The sequence below is a fragment of the Tachyglossus aculeatus genome, unplaced genomic scaffold, assembly GCF_015852505.1.
Source record: "Tachyglossus aculeatus isolate mTacAcu1 unplaced genomic scaffold, mTacAcu1.pri scaffold_75_arrow_ctg1, whole genome shotgun sequence".
NCBI lineage: Eukaryota > Metazoa > Chordata > Mammalia > Monotremata > Tachyglossidae > Tachyglossus > Tachyglossus aculeatus.
In genome coordinates this window covers 50,823-67,333 of record NW_024045092.1, presented here as the reverse complement: position 1 = coordinate 67,333, position 16,511 = coordinate 50,823, and positions in this window count along the sequence as shown.

Genomic DNA, 16,511 nt, shown 5'->3' with positions numbered 1-16,511 from the left:
TGACCTGAGGCAAGCCACTTAATTTATCTGTACCTCAGCTTCCTCATCCATAAAAATGATATATGTTCTCCCTCCCCTTTCAATTGGGAATTCCATGAGGAAGATGGACTGCACTTGATATACTAATATTATACCTTAATCAGTGTTTAGTACAGTGCTTGGCACAACCAGGGACAACTTTTAGTGTGCCTAGTGTGGCTGAGACTGCGGCTACCCATTGTCCTTTTCAGTCACACACTCATTCATAGGTGACTGTGAGCCCACTGTTGGGTAGGGACCGTCTCTATATGTTGCCAACTTGTACTTCCCAAGCGCTTAGTACAGTGCTCTGCACACAGTAAGTGCTCAATAAATACGATTGAATGAATGAATGAATGAACTTCACCATCATTGGTTTCTTGTCGGTCAGTCAATTAATCAATGGTATTTGTTGAGTGCTTACTGTGTGCAGAGCAATCAATCAATCAATCATATTGATATCAATGATATCAATGATATCAATAAAGCACTTACTATGTGCAGAGCACTGTACTAAGCACTTGGGGAGTACAGATTGGCAACATATAGAGACAGTCCCTACCCAACATTGGGCTCACAGTCTAAAAGCACTGAACTAAGCGCTTGGGAGTGCACAATACAGTAGGGTTCAAGTGCTTCAGCTTCAGTACAGCTGCTTCAGGAGAAGAAGCGTGGCTCAGTGGAAAGAGCTCGGGCTTTGGAGTCAGAGGTCATGGGTTCAAATCTCGGCTCCACCAATTGTAAGCTGGGTGACTTTGGCCAAGTCACTTAACTTCTCTGGGCCTCAGTTACCTCATCTGTAAAATGGGGATTAAGACTGTGAGCCCCCCGTGGGACAAACTAATCACCTTGTAACCTCCCCAGTGCTTTGCACATAGTAAGCGCTTAATAAATGCCATGATTGTTATTATTATTATTAGAGTTGATAGGCACATTCCCTGCCTAAGAGGAGCTTCTTCAAACTAGCTAATATTAGTGCCAATATTAGCTACCCCTCCCAACAAGGGGCTAGCCAGTTGAACAATGCCTCCAAAAACCAAATTTGGTAGTCAACTCCTTTTCTATTTTAGACGGAGTGCATATGAGGATCAGCAGCTATTTTTTTTGCTTTAGTTGTTTTCAGGGAACACAGGCTGTGCCTCTAGTTTTGCCCTTTGTCACTATGTGCATCGCTGGCAGGTCAATCAGTGTCACTGAAGGGTGTGGAAAATGTTCTGGAACGAACTTATCCCAGAATTCAGGCTATCAGGTAGGGGAGTCTGGGTATTTTCAGAGATGTCTCACTGGGGTTGTCAGAGTGGATTCATGCTCAGGATTTCACTCATTTGCCCATGCACTAGTTGTTCCCTAAGGAACAACTTGCCTTGAACCTGGTTTTCCAGGGGACAGATGGTCTGCAAACTGGAGCCAGTCATTCAGGTGAGAAGAATGGACCCCTCTTATCTCTCTCTATTTCTCTCTCTCTCTCTCGCTCTGTGGGCTTCAGGCCCACAGGATTTGCTGTGAGGCCAGTCCCATGTGGATCAAGTCAAAAAATTATTTGACATTGGAATTATAATTGATTGATTGATTGATGATAGTATTTATTAAATGCTGAATATGGCTTGGACCTGTGCTAAGCAATGTGGTGGAAGCAAGCTCACAGTCAAAGTTGGGGAAGACAACATGTAGAACCCAGGAATAAGTGACAGTGAAAGCTATTGAAACTATAGGATTCAAGACGTTTACATAGGCAAGTTCTCATTTCTATTATTTATTAGTGGTAATAATAAAAGCGGTATTTGTTAAGTATTTACTATATGCCAAGCATTGTACTAAATATTGGTTTGGATAAAATACAAAATCAGGCATAGCTCCTGTTTCCCACAGGGCTCACAGTCTAAGAGGGAGCAAGAACAAGTCTTTAATCTCCATTTGACATGTGAGGTAACAGATGCTCAGAGAGGTTAGGTGATTTGTCCAAGGTTGCACAGCAGTCATTAGAAGGAGCAATCAGTCAATTAATCAATCATATTATTTACAGTGCATAGAGCACTAAACTAAGCTCTTGGGAGAGTACAATATAATAGAGATGGTAGACACATTCCCTGCCCACAAGGAGCTTACAGTCTGGAGAGAGGCTCTTACAGAGAAGCAGATCTTATAGAGAAGCAGGTCTTATAGAGAAGCAGTGTGGCTCAGTGGAAAGAGCACGGGCCTTTGAGTCAGAGGTCATGGGTTCAAACTCCAGCTCTGCCAATTGTCAGCTGTGTGACTTTGGGCAAGTCACTTAACTTCTCTGTGCCTCAGTTACCTCATCTGTAAAATGGAGATGAAGACTGTGAGCCCCCCGTGGGACAACCTGATCACCTTGTAACCTCCCCAGCGCTTAGAACAGTGCTTTGCACATAGTAACTGCTTAATAAATGCCATTATTATTATTATTATTATTACAGTCTAGACGGAGGACCTTACAGACGAGAGGGGCATATTGGTCCAGGCCACAGTCCTTAGTAAAGAGATGCAGAAGGCTCTCCAATGATCTAATGGTTCTAAAATGGTTCTTGGGCACTCCACACCTCCTCCTCCTCCTCCTTGCCTTACTGCTAGACTTCATTTTTCTATAAGCCACACAACTGCCCCACCCTTGTTTTAATGCAGCAAAAATTCCAGCAGTTATGTGAGTAAATAGGATATGTGGCATCTGGGTTTCTCTTGTGTCCCGTAATAATAATGGTGACATTTGTTAAGTGCTTACTTTGCATCAAGCACTGTACTAAGTGCTGGAGTAGATACAAGATATTCAGGTCAGACAGAGTCCCTGTTCTGCACGGGAATCCACAGTCTAAAGGGTAGAGAGATGGAGACTCTTCTCATCGTTACCATCACCAGCCTTGGCTGGTGCCTCCACACTGCTACGTGCTTTCTCCTAAACAACCTGTCCTTCCTCGATCTCTGGTACATCTCCATCACAGTCCCCAAATAACATTGTCTGTTCCCTGAGTAGGAACTGCTCCAATTCCTCCCTGGGCAGACTCATCATCATCATCATCATCAATCGTATTTATTGAGCGCTTACTATGTGCAGAGCACTGTACTAAGCGCGTGGGAAGTACAAATTGACAACATATAGAGACAGTCCCTACCCAACAGTGGGCTCACAGTCTAAAAGACTCACACAGTTCTTGCAATGTCCTATGACCACTGTGTCGCCCTCTGCCAGCCCCTGCCGGCTACCGGGTCGTCACGAGTGGAGGAACCCGCTTGCAGATGGCGACCACCTCCTGGTTCAATGGGAGGCTGTTCGGGGCGAAGATCGTGTCTGGGACATTCTCCTCACCCTTCTGTGGGTCCTCACTGCTTCAGCAGGTCTTCTGTGACTCCCTCGCTTTATTGTTCCAAAAGGCACATTGTTTTTGATGTCAGTATGATCTTTGGATTTGTTTTTACTTTCTTCTCCTTGTTTCCATTGTGGTTTCTTAGGCTCACATCTTTTTTGCTGTACTTATGTTTCCAACCCGCCATGAGCTGGTCCAAGACATTCTCCACCTGCCTCCCCCATCCATCCATCCATTCATTCATTCATTCATTCATTCATTCGTATTTATTGAGCGCTTACTGTGTGCAGAGCACTGTACTAAGTGCTTGGGAAGTAAAAGTTGACAACATATAGAGATGGTCCCTACCCAACAACGGGCTCCCAGTCTAGAAGTGGGAGACAGACAACAAAACAAAACATGTGGACAGTTGTCAAGTCGTCAGAATAAATACAATCAAAACTAAATGCACATCATTAACAAAATAAATAGAATAGTAAATATGTACAAGTAAAGTAAATAGAGTAAAAAATCTGTACAAACATATATACAGGTGCTGTGGGGAGGGGAAGGAGGTAGGGTGGGGGTGGGGTGGGGAGGAGGAGAGGAAAAAGGGCGCTCAGTCTGGGAAGGCCTCTTGGAAGAGGTGAGCTTTCAGTAGGGCTTTGAAGGGAGGAAGAGAGCTAGCTTGGCAGATGTGTGGAGGGAGGGCATTCCAGGCCAGGGGGAGGACGTGGGCTGGGGGTCGACGGTGGGCCAGGCGAGAACGAGGTACAGTGAGGAGGTTAGTGGCAGAGGAGTGGAGGGTGCGGGCTGGGCTGTAGGAGAGAAGGGAGGTGAGGTAGGAAGGGGTGAGGTGATGGAGAGCCTTGAAGCTGAGAGTGAGGAGTTTTTGCTTGATGCATAGGTTGATAGGCAGCCGCTGGAGATTTTTGGTAGTCACCATGGTTTTTCTTTTTAACGAAGTCTGTGCCTATATGAGGCTCTTGTCAAGCCCCCCTCCCCCCCTCCCGCCCCCAGCCCGCCGCATTTGTGCCAGATCTGCTGGAGTCCGTGTTCCACATCATGGTGCCCCCCACCCTGAACCCCCTAATCTGCAGCCTGAAGAATATGATGGCCATCCCAGGGAAGGTCCTGGGGGGAAATCCATTCCCCCAGCAATAACTAGAACAACAACAAAAAGAGTAATAATGATATTAATAATAATAGTGGTTTGTATCACGAGCCAAGCACCATACTAAGTGCAGGGGGAGATAAAGTATCTACGGATTCTATACAGTCCCTGACCCATACAGGATTCAGAGTCTGAATGGAAGGGAGAATAGGTATTTCCTTTCCATTTTGCAGCCGTGGCCTGTGAGACACAGAGAAATTGAGTGACTGGAAACAAAGTCACACAGAAGGCACATGGCAGAGAGGGATTATAAGCCCAGTGCCACAGTCATTATGTGAGATTGGCAACTCTGGCCAAACAGTCTGAGATCTGAGCACTGCCACATCTCAGGGATGATGTCACCCATGGGCTCCAGAGTTTCCCAGGCAACAAAGTCCCCTAGCAGAGCTGTGGGCTGATCCTCCCAGAGGAATCCCTCAGAGAAAAGAGGCTGTTTTCTCCAAGGGGGATAGGGGAGCATTGGGAGAATGCTGCAGAATGGTTAGCTCCCAGAGACTTTCCTGCCACAGCTAAAAACACTGAAGAGGAGAAGAGCAAGGACCGGGACTCCCAAACTCTTTACGGATCAAGTGAGTCTGAATGGAAGAATGATTCAGGGAACGGAGAGTGATACGGGACAAGAAACCAAGGCTGTGTGGTTTCCTCACCTTAATGCTATTTGTAGTTTATGCTATTTGTTAAAGATTCATTTGGTGGGCTAAGAGCTGGGCTAGGTAGAAGAGAATCAGATTGGACACAGATCCTGTCCCACATGGGGCTTACAGTCTGAGAGGTAAGAGAGAGAAAGCAAAAACTTCATTTTACAGATGTGGAAATTCAATCGATTGTAATTACTGGGTGCCTCCTGTATGCAGAGTGCTATATTAATCACTCAGGGGAGCATAAAGAGTTCACAGACATGATCCCTGCCCTGAAGGAGCTTAGAATCTGGCCAAAGATTAGGTGACTTGCCCCAGATGACCCAAGAATACCGAACTCCTGAAACGGGTCATTTACACTGTCTACCTTCTTGTCCTCTTTACCAACATGCTTCTTAAGCCATCACAATCAGGTTTTCAACTCCACACACTAAGGTTAACAATGACCTCCTTATCATCAAATCCAACTACTCTGTGTTAATCTTCCTAGACCTCTAGGGTGCCTCTGGCATTGTGGACCAACCCCTTCTTGGAATGCTTTCAGCCCTCGATTTTGCTTATGCGATACTAGCCTGGTTCTTCTCCTACCTCTCTGGCCGTTTCTCAATCTCTGCTTCACCTCCCTGAACCATTAGTGCTCCTCAAGTCTCCATTCTGCTTCCCTACTCTTTCTGCCCCGCACCCATTCTCTTGGGCAGCTCATCCACTCACTTGAGTTCGGCTCCCCCCTCTCAGTGGACCACTTCCAAATCCAACTCTCTAGCCCTGAAATCTCATCTAACCACAATCCCACATTTCCTCTTGCCTGTAGGATATTTGCACTTGCTTGTTCTGCCAGCACCTCAAACTTCCTCTGTGAATCATTTTGCATCCCTTCAGTTGTTTTGGTGGCTCTTCACAAGACTCTCTAGCTTCTCTACAGCCTTTTGAAAGTGCACTGACCTAAACAAATGCATCACTGGCCAGTGTAGACTATAATGAAAGAATCACTTCCTGACTCCTACCTATCAAAATCTGATTGACACATTCCAAAGCAGTGTTCACTTTTTTTTTTTTTGCAATAACATCACTTCATTCCAGACTCATCTTTTCTGGTCATCTGTGACACTCTGACTGTGCTATAGGTTTTTTTGTTTTTCCTAGTATACTTGTGCATGTCTTTCTGTGGCCTGTAAATATATTACCACCGTCTGTTGCAGGGTGTGGAGCTAAGAGTCAGGAGATGAAGGCTCTGCTCCCAGCTCTGCTACTGGCCTGCTGGGTGACCCCATCAAAGTCACTTAACCTTTCCATGTCTCGATTACCTCATTTGTGAAATGAGGATGAGCTACTTGCCTCACCCTACTGGACAGTCATGTGGTGAGATCAAAATGTGATAACTAGTATGAAAGTTTTTTTGAAAAATTAGAGTGTTAAATAAACAGAAGATCTTACAAGGAACACAAACTAAGAAATCCTCATTTGGTGATGACAATTCCCAGGAGTCCCAGGGCTGGGATATTTACAGCCCAACGAGAGTGACTGCTGTACATTTTAAGAGCTCTGCCAATATTTCTAGAACTCTGTATTTGTCTGGAAGGGGTACGAGTACTGATATTGTTCAAGGCTTGTAACAAAGTGATCCAATCTGTTCACTCAAGTGAGGAATTTTCTAATTTTCTTTTTGAAAGTACATCAGTTCTTTGTGCAGGAATTCCATAAGTCCTCCGATAAAATGGTCAATGTCACCACAGTGACCGATTTCCTGCTCATGGGATTCTCTGACATCTGGGAGCTGCAGCTGATCCATGTCACGCTGTTACTCCTGGTCTACCTGGCAGCCCTGATGGGGAATCTTCTCATCATCGCCATCACCACCCTCGACCGGCACTTCTACACCCCCATGTACTTCTTCCTCAAGCATCTCTCCATCCTCGATCTCTGTTACATTTCTGTCACAGTCCCCAAATCCATCACCAATTCCCTGACCAACAGCTGTTCTATCTACTACTGGGGTTGTGTGGCCCAACTCTTTTTAACAATTATGTTGGCTATTTCAGAGTTGCTCATCCTCACTGTGATGTCCTACGACCGTTACGTGGCCATCCGCCGCCCCCGCCACTATGAGGTCATCATGAACAGAGGGGCCTGTGTGCAGATGGCAGCTGCTACCTGATTCAGTGGGGGGCTGCTTGGGGGGGATGTACTCAGCGGGAACATTCACATTAAGCTTCTGCAGAACTAATATGATCCAACAGTTCTTCTATTATGTCCCCTCCTTGCTGAACATCTCCTGCTCTGAAAGGCACATTGTCGTTGATGTCAGTGTAGTCATTGCTATGAGCTTTGGTTTCATCTCCTTCATGTCCAACATCATTTCATACGTTTACATCTTCTCCACCGTGCTGACATTTCCATCCACTGAGAGCTGCTCCAAAGCTTTCTCCACCTGTCTGTCTCACCTTGCCGTCATCATGTTTTTTCTCTCTACTGGAGCCTGTGCCTACCTGAAGCCACCTTCAGACTCCCCGTCAGCCCTGGACCTGATGGTGTCTGTGTTCTACACCGTTGTGCCCCCTACTCTGAACCCCCTCATCTACAGCCTAAGGAACAGGGACATGAAGGCCGCCCTTAAGAAGGTTTGGGGCTGAAACCCATTTCTCTAGGGTTAAACGCCCCTTTATTTGGCTGGTCATTGACCCTGGTATATTTCTATCACACAGAAGTGACCGTACGCCCTCTCAAGACTGTAATCTTCATGTGGGCAGGGATCGGCTCTACTAGTTCTCTTGCAAAATACTCTCCTAAGGACTTGGTAGAGTGTTCTGCACACAGTAAGTGCTCAATAAATACCAGCGATTGCTGGTCTGATTGAAATGTCAATAGACGACCCAAGGGGTAACCAGGAAACCTCCTGATTCGAAGAGGCAAGCTCCCAGGATTAAGAAACTTCTCAGCTCCAGCAAACAAGACGGAAGGAATCAATCAGCCCCTCTAAATGATCTGCAACAGAAAAAGCCACTTATAATCCACTTCCTAATTACCAAGAGTGAGGGCAGAAACAGGACGAGGGGTAGGGTACATGGTGTTCGTAATGGGTGAGAAAATCAGTGTTGGTGTAATCAGTTTTGGGATTAAGATACATCATTTTCTTTAAGGAGCAGTTGTAGCAATTGTACTAATAGTAGGGAATAGTGAGAAGCAGTGTGCCCAGTGGAAAGAGCCTGGCCCTGGGAGTAAAAGGACCTGGGTTCTAATCCTGGCCCTGCCAAGCGTCCACTATGGGACTTCGGGCCATTCACTTAACTTTTCTGTGCCTCAGTTACCTCATCTTTAAAGTAGGGATTAAATCCTACTCCCACTTACTTAGACTGTGAGCCCCACTTGGGACTGTTTAGAACCTGGATAATTTGCATTTATCCCACAATGCTTGGTGCGTAGTAAATGCTTAACAAGTATTTGCAGTAGATGTAGTAGCTTTAGCAGTAATAGTAGAATTCGTAGTTATTATAGTAATAGTTGCAGTAGTTGAGCCCGCTGTTGGGTAGGGACCGTCTCTATATGTTGCCAAATTGTACTTCCCAAGCGCTTAGCACAGTGCTCTGCACACGGTAAACGCTCAAAAAATACGACTGAATGAATGAATGAAAGTAGTAGCATTAGCAGTAATAGTAGAATTCGTTGTTATTATAGTAATAGTTGCAGTAGTTGAGCCTGCTGTTGGGTAGGGACCGTCTCAATATGTTGCCAGCTTGTACTTCCCAAGTGCTTAGTACAGTGCTCTGCACACAGTAAGCGCTCAATAAATATGATTGAATGAATGAATGAATAATAACAGTAGTAGTAGAAGTTGTAGTACCAGTAGTAGAAGTAATAGTATTCATTGAAGTCCTGCATGGCTTAGTCGATAGAATGCAGGCTTGGGAGGCAGAAGGTCCTGGTTTCTAATTCCAGCTTTGCCACATGTCTGCATTCTCTGGACCTCAGTTACCTCATCTGTAAAATGGGGATTAAGAGTATGAGCCCCATGTGGGACAGGGACTGCGTCCAAACTGATTAACTCGTATCTACCCCTGTGCTTAGAACAGTGGTTGGCATGTAGTAAGTGCCTAACAAGTCTTATCTTGTCTTACACTGTCAAGTTGCTTCCAAGCCATAGTGACTCCATGGACACATCTCTCTCAGAAAGCCCCACCTCCATCTGCAATCATTCTTGTAATGTATCCATAGAGTTTTCTTGGTAAAAATATGGAAGTGGTTTACCATTGCCTTCTTCTGTGCAGAAAATGTGAGTCAACACGTTTGGCTCTCTCCCATACTGCTGCTGCCCAGCACAGTTGAGTTTTGATTTGTAACAGATTGCCTTCCACTAGCTAACCACTGCCCAAGCTAGGAATGGAATGGATATGCCTCCGCTTGACTCTCCCTCCTGTAGTCGTGACTAATAGAGTACTGCCAACTCTCCAGGTGCGACCTTGAGGGAGATGACTCCTATACTTTCAGGGAAATGCCTGGAAATCCCTTGAAGAATGATGGCAGCAATAGGGGTGCAGGAACCTAGGTGGCGGGGAGTGAATAGGACATCCCAAAAACTGTGATAGAAGGGCAGGGTACTGGAGGGCTTTAGGACCAAGGGGAAGTTGCCCAAAGTCTGGGAGTCTGGAGGTTCTTGCGGCGGGAATTTAGGGCTGCAAACTCTTGGTGATATCACACATGGTATAATCCAAAGATGGAACAAGAAGCCATGGATTGGACTCGCAACAACCTAGCAACCCTAGGTATTTAGGTAAATATAGACTCTACATGCACTACTTCCTTATTCTGGGTCAGAAAAGATGGTGGACTGGTCTAATGAGTTGGAGGAAGTGCTTGTCGCACCCAAGAATCATAATCTAACTCTGACCACAGCAACAGACTCCTTGCTGGCCTCCATGCCTCCTGTCTCTCCCCTCTCTAGTCAATAATTCACTTTGCTGCCCTGATCATTTTTCAGAGGCCCAAGTGGGACAGGGACTATATTCAACCTGATTACCTCAGATCTATCCAAGCACTTAGTACAGTTCTTAACTCATAGAAAGCACTTAAGAAATACCATGGCTATTAGTCATGTTGAGTTTGAAGTGTCAGTAAGACATCCCTGTGGATATGATAAAGAGACGAGAGAAGATGTGGGATTGCCCCATCCTGAATAATTGGAGCAGGGCCTGCTGGGGGTCCCAGTTGGAATGGGGGCTGGATAGACTCTCTCCTCGGCAACGAACCAATGACAAGAGAGTGATCTCATGCTGCATTTCCTTTTCCCTCCAAAATGCAACCGGAAAGGAAACTGTCCTTCATTTCTGCAGGAGACAGGTCTACCTTGGTGAAGGGACTGAATCAATCAATCAGTAGAACACATTGACTACCTACCATGTAGATGTTTAGGGAAACAGGATTGCCTCGTGCAACAGGGACAGGCCTGAGAGCCAGAGGACCTGGGTTCCAATCCTGACAGCCACTTACCTGCTGCATGACCTTGGGAAGTCACTTAAATTATCTTTACCTCAGTCTCCTCCTCTGTAAAATATGGTTTCAACGGTTGTTCTCATTCTTACTTAGACTCTGAACTCCATGTGGGAGAGGGACTGAGTCCATTCCAGATATACTGTATCTACCGCTTTGTTTACTACATTGCTTGGCACTTAGTAAGCACCTGATAAACACCACAAATTATTACTATTTTATTGTTATTCTTATTGTATCAGAAATTATAGCGTGGACTAAGTGATTGAGGGAGTTCAACAGAAAAACAAGACAAAGTCCCTGCCCTCAAGGGATTGACTGAATATGCTCAGAGTGCTCGCTGTGGCCTCATTCCTCTGGCCAGTAGCAAAGGCTTCCTGTTTCCTCCTTCATGGGTCAATCGATCAATCAATGGTATTTACTGAGTGCTTACTGTGTGAAAACACTACTAAGCACTTGGGAAAGTACAATACAACAGAGTCGATAGACTCTGTGATCCCTGCCCACAAAGAGTCTACAATCTACAGGGGGAAGAGGTGGAACTGGAAGGGGCCCAGATTTTGACTGCAGACTTGGTCCTCTGTTTTGTCGTATGCTTTACCCCACTGCAACTGTAGTCCACGGCACAGATTTCTCTCAGTTCTGAAGGGGTGATTCTTTGGCTTTCTCACCCTTCCCAGGTCCAAGTCGGCTTGAGCCCAACTTGGAGTTTTTCTAGCTGAACATGATCACTCTTGTCTGCTTGCTAATGCCCTGGCCATCACATGGGAAGCAAGTCGATGAATACACATGTGGGAGCTGTGAGCAGTCTTGAGAGTTTCAATCAGTCAATCAATCAGTGGTTTATTGATTGCTTACTGTATTCCAAACACTGTACTAAGCACTTGGGTCAGTAAAATAGACTTGGTAGACACAGTCGCTGCCCACAAGGAGCTTACTGTCTCATTACTTTAATATCCAAAGCATATGCCTGGTAGGTAATGGATCTGAGCCTTGGTTGGAGCTCTGTGCTCTAGGGAACATTTCCTCTCCTCTCTCCACCTTTTCAGGTGGCCCTCCAGGAAGCCTTCTCTGGCCCTGGCACTGAATCCCAAGGATAGAGATCATCTTTTGGGTCCTCATCCTGCTGGAGATTAGCATGGGGGTCTTGAGGAACATGTTCCTCATCATGGTGTATGTTTGCCTGGTTTCCTCCAGCCACAAGCTGACTTCCTCAGGCCCGATCCTCGCCCACCTGGCCTTGGCCAACACTATGACCATTTTGGCCAAAGGCATCCCAGAAACCCTGACAGCCTGGGGGATGAGAAATTTCCCGGTGGATAGTCAGTCAATAATCCCGGTGGATTTTGGAGTTTACACTGATGGATTAGAATATTTGGGTTGAAAGAGAGAGAGGAGTCAAGGATAATGCCAAGGTTTATCTGTCAGTAAAGAGGGGTTTGAAATGAAGGCACAGTGATATAGAGAGGATCTGCATCTGGAAACTGTCCATGTAGGAGGATGTCCTCATAAATCAATCAATCAATCTATCAATCTTACTGATTGCCAATTTATTGTGGACAGAATACCGTACTTAGCACTGGAAGAGTACAATAGAGTTGATAGACATGATCCCTGACCCCATGGGGCTTTCCACCTGGTAGGGAAGAGTCATAGTACCTCCTTGCCATGCTCTTGCCAGGCTTGTGACTGCTGGGTCGGTTTCAAGGTGCTCGTGTATCACATTATTATGGTCAATCGGAGACTGAGGAAAAGGCAGAACCAATTCCTCCCTGGTTGTGCCCTGAGAATAGCCCCATCTCTGAAACCAGGTGGCCTGCCCCACTGGCCCGGATCTGCACTCTGGAGACCCTTTGGGACTTGTACAGCTCCCACTTCTGGGACTTGGTGGTGGACAAGGCTGTGCCAGTCACAGAACAGTACAGCCCCAGGAGAGAATCTGTGGTACTTAAAATCAAAATTATTTTCCAGATAACAAACCTCCACAAGATGCGATCGATGGCCTGCAGACCCACAGGATGAGGAGAGCAGTAGGGGCAATTGAGCACGAACCCATCCCAGGTCAGTGAGTTCCTCCTGAAATGCATGGGATTGATCAAGCACTCACTCCAAACACGATGCTAAATGCTGAGCTAAACACAAGTTATCAATAAGATGTGGGGAGAGACCCCTCTCTGGTCCTCAGTAGGGGAAATGAGGGCTTGAGTCGGGAAGGCCTCTTGGAACAGGTGAGATTCTAATAAGGCTTTGAAGATAGGGAGAGTGAGAGTTTGCCAGATATGAACAGGGAAAGAGTCCAAGGCTAGAGGCAGGATGTAGGCCAGTGGTCAGAGGTGAGGTAGACAAGATCGAGGTACAAGGAGTAAGTTGGCATTAGAGTAGTGAAGCATGTGGCCTGGGTTATAGTGTGTAATTAGCCAGGTAAGATATGAAGGGCTGGGCCAATTGAAAACTTAAAAGCTGAGAGCAAGGCATTCCCATTCAATGTGGAGGTGGATGGGCAACCGCTGGATATTTCTGAGGAATGGAGAGACCAATCAATCGATTAATCAATCAATCATATTCATTAAACACTTACTGTGAACAAAGGACTGTACTAATCATTTGGGAGAGTAAAATATCACAATAAACAGACACATCCCCAGCCCACAACGAGCTTACAATCTGGAGCGGGAGATGGACATATACATAAGCACTGTGGGGTTGATGGAGGGGTGAAGAGAGGGTACAAATCCAAGTGCAAGGATAATGCAGAGGGAGGGGGATAAGAGGGAATGAAGGCTTAGTTAAGAAAGATGTCTTGGAGGAGATGTGCTTGTGATAAGTCTTTGAAGGTGGGGAGGATGATTGTCTGTCAGATATGAAGAGTAAGGGCACTCCAGGTCAGAGTTATGATGTGAGTGAGAGGTGGGCAGTGAGGTATATGAGATTGAGGTGCACTGTATAGGTTGACATTAGAGGAATGAAATGTGTGGGCTGGGTAGTAGGAAATTATGTTGCCAACTTATACAGTGCTCTGAACACAGTAAGCGCTCAATAAATACAATTGAATGAATGAATGAATGAAATCAGGGAGGTAAGGTAGGAGGGAGCAAGGCGATTGAGCATGGTAAAGCCGATGGTAAAAGTTTCTGTTTGATGTGGAGGTTCATGGGAAACTACTGCAGGTTCCTGAGGAATGGGGAGAAGTGGACTGAACATTTTTCTAGAAAAATGATCCTGTCAGCAGAGTGAAGTATGAACTGGACTGGGGAAAGACAGGAGGCAGCAAGGTCAGCCAGGAGGCTGTTGAGTCATCAAGTCAGACTATGATAAGTGCTTGGATCAACATAGCAGCGATTTGGCTGGAGAGTTAAGGATGGGTTTCAGTGGTGTTGTGCAGGGAAAACCAACAGGATTTGGTGACATATTGAATATTTGGGTTAAATGAGAGAGATGTCGATGATAATGGCAAGAGTACCCATTTGTGAGACAAATGTTGTTGTCTTCAGTGATCCAAAAGACAGGGGGAGGACACAGTCTGGGGCAGAAGATGAGGAGTTCTGTTTTGAGCAGGTTAACTATGAGGTGACAACAAAATCCAAATATAAATATCTTGAAGGCAAGAGTAAATATGAGATTGCTGAGAAGGAGAGAGTCAGGGCTGGAGAGGTAAATTAGGGAATCATCCATGTAGAGAAGGTAGTTGAAGTGGTGGGAGCAAATGAATTGTGCAAGGGAGTGGGAGTATCTGTAGAATCCAAGGGGTTCTGAACCAATCCTTGAGGGACTCCCACATTTAGAAGGTGGGAGGCAGAGGAGCCTGTGAAAGAGATTGCAAAGGGGCAGAAAACTAGGAACTCTGTCAGTGAAGCCGTGGTTGGGTAATGTTTCCACAAGAAGGGGGTGGTCAACAATGTTGACGGCCGCTGAGACGTCAAGGATGATTAGGATGGAGGCCGTTGGATTGGGCAAAAGGAAAAACTGGTGACCTTAGAGAAGGCAGTTTCAGTGGAGCAAAAGGGGCAGAAACCAGATTTGAGTGAATCAAGGACAGAATTGGAGGAGAGGAAGGAGACAACTGGCCCAAGGAGTCTGGAAAGGAATGGTAGGAGGAAGATAGGACAATAGCTGGTGATAGTTGTAAGGACAAAGAGGGTTGTTTTTGAGATAGTGGATTCGTGAGCTCGTTTAGAAGCAACGTAGAAGAAGCCACTGGCAAGTGAATGGTAGTTGATGGGGTCAGAAGCACTGATGGAGGGTGTTGATTTTGAGAGTAGGTCTACTCTTTACTATGATCTCTGTCAATGAAGGGCAGTGGATGACCTCGTGGGAGGGTGCAGTAAATACCTGCTGACTCACTGGCATGGAAATATATCTGGATTCTATCTGGAATCCTATCTCAATCAATTGTATTTATTAAGTGCTTTTTGGTGTAAAGCACTGTACTAAGCACTGGGAAGAACACAATACAATAGAGCTGGTAGACATGACCCCTTCCCTGAAGGGGTTTTTAGACTGTCAAGAGAGACAAACATTAAATAAATTACAGATAGGGGAAGCAGCAGAGTATAAACTTTGGACAAAGTGCTGTGAGACTGGGAGTAGGGTGAATATCAAAGTTCTTAAAGGATACGGACTCTAATGCTTAGATCAATCAGTAAACGGTATTAGTGAGCACTGACTACGTGCAGAGCACTGCACTAAGTGCTGGGAAAATTACAGTGCATATGACCACAGCGCACAAGGAGCTCTGCCACTTGTCAGCTTTGTGACTTTGGGCAAGTCATTTAACTTCTCTGTGCCTCAGTTACCTCATCTGTAAAAGAGGGGATTAAAATTGTGAGCCCCCCATGGAACAACCTGAGCCCACTGTTGGGTAGGGATGGTCTCTATTTGCTGCCAACTTGTACTTCCCAAGCGCTTAGTACAGTGCTCTGCACGCAGTAAGTGCTCAATAAATACGATTGAATGAATGAATGAATGAATCTACCCCAGTGCTTAGAACAGCACTTGGCACATAGTAATCGCTTGACAACTACCATTCAAAAAAAGTAGCTAACACACTAGTTGGGGAGACAGGCATGAAAATAAATTACAAGTAGTGGAAGTGGCAGCAAATAAAGATATGGACATAAGTGCTGTGTGTCTGTGGGGGGAGTGAGAAAAAACATTTTCAAAGGGTACTGATTCAAGTGTATAGATGAAATAGAAGAGAGTGGGGAAATGAGAGTACAATCAGAGGAGGCTACTTGGAGGAGATGTGATTTAGTAAAGTTTTTGAAGATGGTGTGAGTAGGAGTATCACTGCAGTAGCAGCATGGCCTAGTGGAAAGACCACGAGGCTGGGAGTCAGAGGACCTTGGTTTTAACTTGCCTCTGCCCCTTTCCTGCTGGGTGATCTTAACAAGTCATTTAACCTCACTGGGCACCAGTTTTCTCACCTGTAAAATGGAGATTAAGAACTGTTCTCCCTCATTCTTAGATTTTGAGGTGCTGTTTCTCTTGTATCTACCCCAGCACTTAGAACTACGTTTCGCACAAAGCCAGAGCTTAATACCCCAACTATTATTTTCTGCTGTTTTATCTGGGCCAAAATGCACTCCTGCCACCTGTCACCCCATCACATTATAAATTTTCTTGAGATTGGTTATAGCTCTTCTCCAGAAAACGCCCAACACTAATGGTAGACTCAGAAGATGTTCAGTTTGGGATGTCGACTTTGCTCCATTCTTCCCTCTCACAGGCAGTTCATGACACCTCCCAGACCATGTCTAACATCACGATGGTGACAGAATTTCTCCTCCAGGGATTCTCTGACATCCGGAAGTTGCAGCTGATCCATGCTGCGCTGTTCCTTCTGGCCTATCTGGCAGCCCTGATGGGGAATCTCTTCACCATTGCCATCACCACCATTGACTGGCA